Consider the following 8,154-nt stretch of genomic DNA (forward strand, 5'->3'; position numbering starts at 1 on the left):
GATATCCTTCCTAAGCTTACATCACACACACACATACACACACATATATGCATATATACATACATTGTATATATATATACATACATATATGTGTGTGTGTGTGTGTGTGTTTGTGGGTGGAGGGTTCTCTCAACTTAGCCATGCGACCTATTTCTCCTAAGCTTAACAATGCCCTTTCTAAGCACTTATTTAGGCTATCTCTTTGAAACATATCCCATACTAAACCTAACCCCAACTAAGGGTAGAAGGAGGTAGTTACTATGATGGCCCAACTCCCATTGTCACATTATGGAAATGGGTTCTAAATTTTTCAACATTTTCAACTTTCTCAAAACTTACAATCCATGGCATCATTGTGTTAGACTCATTGATACCTTTCCAATGATATAAAATTTGCTCCAATCTTACTGTCAGATAAAAATATATGGTTGTTCCAAGATTGGCCTACAAAGAATGCCACGTCATTTAACCTACCACGTGGCTCCCATGTGGTCCCCACGTGGCTATCTCGGTTATGTACCTCATCATGGTGAAGTGGACACTCCTGACCCGCTCATACCAGGTCACGTATGACCCCTCTTCAATGCTCCACACATACCAACCCATAACAATTTTCAACATACAAGATGTATGTGAGTGTGGCCCTCCATGGCCACGTCTTCCCAAGAATAAAATCCTAGTGGGGATCAACTTTGTCCCTAATTGAAACTACCAGGGACAACCTTCCAATGCTACATGGTGATATGTGTCTTACAATAAAGCTTCAGCAACCCCCCCCCCCCCCCCCCCTTGACTTATACCTAAAAACATAGTGCCCTGCAACACGTGTCCCCACTAAACAAGCCTCACATGCCAAGTCATCCCGAGACTTAAATCCTGGGTGCTCAAATATGAGCTCTATCCAAAATATTTGGGGTCCACTACCTGGGGTGACATCACTAGTCCTAAATGCCAGGGCGACGCCATCCCTTGTCACATCCTCCATGTCGTGTGCCATGTCACTGGATCCCATCACAGAGGTATTCTATATCATTTAACTGGGGATCTTCCTTTCATCATTTTGCATTGGGAATTCGATCGACCCCATTGCCACATCATCTTAGGGATTTCCCTTGGTGATCCACTTGAAACCTTTGGGGTCCTCCAACAACCATGGTACTCACCCATTGATAGGTCATATTTTTCTTGGCTAAGCACTTGATCAGTAGACTTGGTCATAAGGGTGAAGGGGTTTGTGCCAATTCTATCCAAACGCTAGCACTATGGTCTTAGGGACTCCAACCTCATGCTTGGAAATTGTAAATGTACATATATGGGCCTTTTCCGAGGCGTCCAGTTCATATTCTATAAATGTACAATGGTATATGCATGCCTTTACGGGTTAGTCCTTCATATCTTCTCAAAGCCTCAACCCGACATACAAATACATATATATTTAGATCTATACCTATATATCAAAAAATTTATCCTTCTTGACCTTATAAATAAACACCAGCTAGATATACAATCCAGTTACACAGATCATTACAACACAGAGAGAGCATTTTAACAACAAGTATTTTATCATGCTTCATGATCAGATAATTAGATTAAATTCAAGCTCAGTTTAAACACAAGAATTGAACCATTCCTTCAACAATGCAACAAAATGATAAATATTACAGAGATATAACCATCTCTCAATACACAAGCCATTTAGACCAATATACGGGCTTATGATTGATACAACAATAAACCATTCCTAAGAATATATTCTAGGCATCTGCAATACATTTCCATGCCACTTTGACCTCCCTGGTCATTAACTTCAGTAAATTAACAACCTGATGCCATCGTATAATGATAAATACATAACAACATAAGGAATCATAAATATATTAGTCCTCCAAGAATGAACTATTCCTCATCCATGGCACAAAGCTTGGCATTATACAAGATTTCATTTCCTCAACATATCAATGTATTAAACAACCACAACGAGCCAATATCATCGCAGGCAATAAACCCAACAGATTAAATATATGTCGAATAGTCATAGTGCAAGAGATTGAGAATACTTATCTTACTAAAATGTGCTCAGCAACTGAGATTGGGACTTCAACTCTCCACCCAACCATAGACAAGTTGCAACCAAGTCTTTCTTGCAACTGTCACCCCTGAGCCAAATTCCAAAGCTTGAGGTAGAGTTCTTTCAAAGGAGTTTTAAACTAATAGTATCAGATAAAATAGGGTGTCTCAAGGTTGCCTCACCTCCACCCAGCTATCAAAACAAATAAACAAAGTGAACCACTTCACTCACATACATCCATCACTCAGGGGATTAAACCAATATCATCTACTGAAACAAGGTGTCTCAAGGCCGCACTGCCTTCGTGGATTCCTACTCGAACAATGAGTCTTATTGTTAATAACGGAAATTTATGTAGCGATTCAACTTATTGTTCTGAATCCCCTTATTGCGATACCAGGAAGATAAGAATCAGAGGAATCTAACTACCTACTCGTTACTCGAAGGTCAATCATAGAACACCGAAAGTTGTGGTATCTTATGGACCTGACATAGGTCACATCCCTCACGACATAAGATTGAAAGATCTGAACCTTCCCCTTTGGAGCAGGAACGAACCACCATCTATTCAATGATTTCACATTAGGCCGAGAACATTGTCCTTAATATAGAGGATCTTGCAATATCCCAACATCTCTAGGGATTTAGATAAAAATAATCTCAGTTCAGATTTGGAGAGAGATATGTAGTTAATGATAAGGAGGTTTTATCAGCTGGGTTACCTCTAAATGAATAAGAGTGCACTCTCTAGAAGCTTAGTGTAACTTCCTCTCGTGTTCTCAGCCCAATCCCATGGAACTACCATCAGGTGTCATTAGTCCACTAGCCCTGTGTGCATCCACCTATCGGAAGTTGTCAACCAACATAGTCTCTTGTGGATTTATAAACCATATAAGGCATAACCATGACTCAATTATTATCAATCAGCAATACTTATGGGTTTCTCAGTTGTTCTATCATCTGATCCTATTATGTGATTATCATCCAGTAGGCCTCGTGGGTTTCTCAGCCATGTTATCACCAAATCTTCCCTATGATTATCAACCAATAAGCCTTATGGGTTTCTCAGTTGTGCTATCAACAAAGTTTCTTGGTGATTATCATCTAGCAAGCCTCATGGGTTTCTTTGTTGTGCTATCAATATTGCTTCCCTCTCCCCGAATTCCTACTATTTTTATCTACCCTCTCTCCAAATTCTCTCAGTCCTGCTATTTTTATCTACCCTCTCCCTGATTCAACTTGACCATCCAAGAGCCTCACGACCTCCCTATCCTTTATCGTTCCCTTCTTTTCCTATATGTATGATTCATGGGCATTTTTCCCACAGGATCCTCTCGACCTCCAATTCTTTCTTCAAAAGGAGCCTCTTGCCTCCTTCATTCATTTTTCTTTCCCCATGCACATAGTGTATTCCCTCCTCAATGCATGAGAGAGAGAGTCTAAATAAAGAATAATGTGTTCCTTTTCATATCTCTGCCACAATGGTTCTCCCCATTCCTGAGTGGTCTCCGCAAACCAACCGCCTTGAAGCACAATCCATACTGCCCATTTAATTTTATCTTTTCTTTGCTTGTAATTGTTACCCAAAAAGAGCATGGGCGCGTCCTTGTTTTGTAGTTGAATTAGTACATATTCAACTCATTCCCAACCACTCATTCAACCCATGATTGATATTTAAAACAACCCACTTCCTCAAGCAATGGAATATGTTTCACTCTCTCAACCATTTTAATTTATAATTACATAATTACAAGGAAAAGGTTTTACAAGGGGAATTAAGCCACAGGGATCGTAAAAATCCCCACCCCCTTAGAGGAACATCTTCCTCATTGTTTTATGACTGAACACAAAGTAAAAGCATGCCTTAACTAAGAATAACTGATTTGGAGCTTTATATTTACAACGCATTTCACATATACAGTTGCTTGCCCAACAACTAAATAAACATGAAAATTATCCGCAAGACATATGATAGGAGCACAAGAGAAATTCACCACCTTGACCAAGTGGGACTAAGAATTGGATGTGAAGTTAGACATTGATATGAAGCATGTAGTAAAGGGGATTGGAACAATGGTATTCCAACTTGAGTCAAGAGGTAGGATGGAAGTGAAGGACATGTTATGGGTGCCAAAATTTAGGTGGAATTTTATCTTAGTCTTGATGATCGAGAAGAATGGGTTTGGTGTAAAATTCCAAGATGGACAACCACTAATCAAACCAAAGGGATATAGCCCAAATAGTGGCCACGTCATTAGATTTAGAGAGACTTTATAGTCTAAAGGGCCAGATTGTTTGAGCAATGATAGGAAGCAAAGTAGTGATAGAGAATAGGGAGCAGGTAGCTTTGAAGGTTGAGCAGCTCAGAGGGGGTCAACCTTTACATTCAGGAGGGGAGGACCAGTTGAAAGACTCTTCCAAATATGTCAATAAATTCCCTTAGTACGAGATGAACTTAAAGGATATTCAGGAGAAAGAAGCTTCTAGGAACTAGGCTAAGGAAAGTTAGCTTTAGACGATTTTTCCAAACTAGAGGGAAGGCAAAGCTTCTAGTTCAGAGGGAGCAACCAAGGCAGTGAATGCAGGATCAAAATTAGTTCGACCTCAAAAAAACACCTCTCTCACTAAGAGGGAGCGTTGATGTTTATATATCAAAAAAATACTTCTGCACATGCCTATGTGTCTAGGTGTAAAGAAGTCACCCACAGTCTCCTTAAATACTTGCTCTAGTGTGAGCAAGTTGCTAATGTAACTTAGCCTAAGTTTAAATTAGGAAAAAGAGTATATTCTTATGTTGGCTTCTTGATCTAAAGAAACTTCGAAAAAGTAAAGTAGATTACTTTAGTGAATATGTTCTAATCCCAACCATTAATCCCAAGCGAGGCGAGATTTAATCTCAATTGTCAATCACTTTGGAGATTAGGGTTAGGGATTTAGCTCAATGAAATTTGCAAAAGAAAATGCTAGTGAGATGGGAAAGACACATTGCAACAACATAAGATTGAGACAAGCTTCTTAGTAAGTGTTGGGTCCAAAGAATGGAAGCAAAGAGATCTGGGTTAGCCAAGGAGATTTCATTAGACAGATCAGATCCAGGGTTGTAAGTAATTCCTCATTTGGGCTATTATACTGGGATGGGAGCCCAAGTAAGTTTGGATTATTAATTAAAAACTTTGAGTGGGAAGAATCTGTGTTTCATTTTTATGAGATTAGTTATTTATATTTTATTCAACTAAATTTTAAGAACTTAGTGATGTAAATTATTCCATAGATTTGCAATTTGCCAGATAAATGATTTACCGGGTGATATGTTTAATGGAATCTAACATCTCTAACAGTGTCTTTTTCTTTATGCTTATGCTAACCTCTTATTTGATTTCTTATATTATATGTTCTTTAAGCTTATCTATGCCTTATCTAATTTTGTGCCTTATGTTTGTAGTGATTTTGTGCTTGAGATTTGCATCTCCTTCAATAACTTCTTGATATTGACTTTCCAATTTCTTTTGCTAAAAGTTGATATTTGCATTGCCTACCATTTTGTTTTCCTTTTGGTTTGTCAATTGCTGTGGATATTCTACGAGATAGTTCATCACACAAATATCATAAAATTATATTTAAAATCTAAAATTATACATTATTACAGTTTTATTTCTCTTAAATTTATAGTTTGTAGATTAATATTAATATCATATGCATGCAAATTAAAATTATGCAAAAATAGAGAATATAGAAATAAAATCTCTCACACACATTTGACACAGGATATGACCCACAAAACCCTTTCCGGAGAAAAACCCAGCTAGGAGGTGAGGCTGCTCTACTCTCTTCTCTCAATAGAAAATGTCTGCGAGTACAAAGAAGTATGGCATGTGGCCTATGGGCTACTACAATGCACAAATCCTCTTTGTGTTCACTATCATATCCCTCTCTGTTATTTTTTCTCATCTATGGAACAAATGCACTTGAAATAATGGAACCCCTTTTCCTCCTAATGGCCTAGTTATAACATAATCCGATAGCCTACTAGTGGTTAGGTTTGACTACCTTAATTTTAACCAGAGTTACAATATATACTCTTCTAGAGTATTATTCATCATAATCACGTGGTTATCCCCTTTTTCAAGAATAATGGGGGTTAACGTGGCATCCTCTCTAATTATGGTGGTGAAAACAGGAAGGTCAAATTTTGAGTGGCATAACTTTCACATACAAACTTCAATTGATGTGATTCTTGTGTCGTTGGAAAGGTATCTAGGTGTAGAATAGGGAAGAAAAGGTGTTGTGATAAAGAGGCAAAGTTTTACCCCCAAAAAACATTATTTGATGCCTCAAAATTCTCCCCAAAGGTTTCATGCCCCAATTTGTGAAATTGGGTCCCGCAGAAAAAATGGTCTTGTCAGCTTATTCCTGCACTTTTTCCACTCTAAAAGCATCAAGATGGATGAAAAGAAATACAGTGATCCAATCCCTATCACACCTCCCCATTTTAGGAGGATTTTGGTCCCTAAAATCTTCTACTGAATGAGTTGAGGAAATTTTCCCTCCACCTTCTCTCGGGTGTACCATTTAGCTTTTGCCTAGAAGTTGTCATTTCAACCCAATATTCCAAAGGTCATGCTGCCCTCTTCTTGTATTTATGGACCTCTTCTACAAAACTATATCTTTTTTCATCTTTGCCTAAGCATCTGGTGCCAAATCCTTCACAAAAGGTAGGACATCTTCCTCTTCTTGATGTTGCATGGAACGCTCATAGAGTTTTAGATTCTCTACATTCACAACTGAGTAAATATGCATATATGGTGGTAAATTGAGTTGATAGGAATTATCACCCACCTTCTCTAGTATCTCGAAGGGGCCATATTGCAAAGACTTGATTTTCTTCCCAAGCCCCTGTAGCCTCTCCTTGTTCAACTGTAGTCATACTATGTCTCCCACCTTGAACGATTTCTTTGTTCTATGTTGGTCATGCATGGCCTTATATTTCTCCTATGATTTCTAAAGTGTCTCTTATACTTGTATATGGATATTCCTGATCTTTTCTACAAACTTTTCATCCCTCAAAGCATCCCCTATAAGATCCTCCCTCTCTCCTTGTTTCTCATATGCAATATATAAAAGTGAAAGTGTAAAATACCCAAAACATGTTTCAAATGGGGACTTACCAATAGAAATGTGGACTAGTATGTTGAAAGAGTGTTGTATATATAATAGATTTTCATCCCAGGTCTTCGAGTGCTTCTGAGTATATCCCCTCACTAGTTGCACCAAAGTCCTATTAACTACTTTTGTCCACCCATCTTTCTATGGATGAAATGTTGTAGACCTCTTTAAATTTGTGTCCATATTCTGCCACAATGTAGTCCAAAATGCATTGAGAAATCTTGTGTCCCTCTATGAAATGATGCTCCTTGGTATCCCAAATTTCACCCAAGCTTGTCCAAAGAACAAGTTCATTGCTTCTTTGCCACTGATGGCCTCTCTAAAAGGCATGAGACCACACATATTTTTCAAGATAATTCTTTCAGTAAATCACATTTCAAATTCTTCAGTCAATGCATTTCGAACCACTAAGTGTGGTTCATTATCAGGACTTATGAATCAGTATGAATCACAGAATTTTGCATTCTCAAACACACATCTTTCTGAACTTGTCAACTACCATGAACAGGTAGCCATGTCCCTTCTTGGTTGTTTTTAAACCTCCCACAAATTCCATGGAAATGATTTCCCAAGGACGAGTGGGTATAGGTAAGGGATGGTATAGACCTTGTTTCGTATTCCCAGGCTTATCAATACAACAAAGCATGCACCCTCTTATGAACCTAGCTACCCGCTCTTGCATCTTGGGCCAATACACATACCTCTACAAGTTGGCCATTGTCTTCCCTACACCATAGTACCCTGCAACCTTAGAGGTATGAGTCTGTCTAATCAACTGGAATCGCTCACCTTTAGGAACACATAGCTTATCCATCCTATAGAACAACCCATCCTAGAGATGGTATACAATGGTGTTATCACCATCATGCACATGAATTTGACTCTGCAACTGTTGAAACACCTCCCTAGAATCCTCATCCTCT

This window comes from Pinus tabuliformis, chromosome X (genome assembly GCF_031772625.1).
Source record: "Pinus tabuliformis cultivar Carrire ecotype Pingquan chromosome X, CPIR1, whole genome shotgun sequence".
NCBI lineage: Eukaryota > Viridiplantae > Streptophyta > Pinopsida > Pinales > Pinaceae > Pinus > Pinus tabuliformis.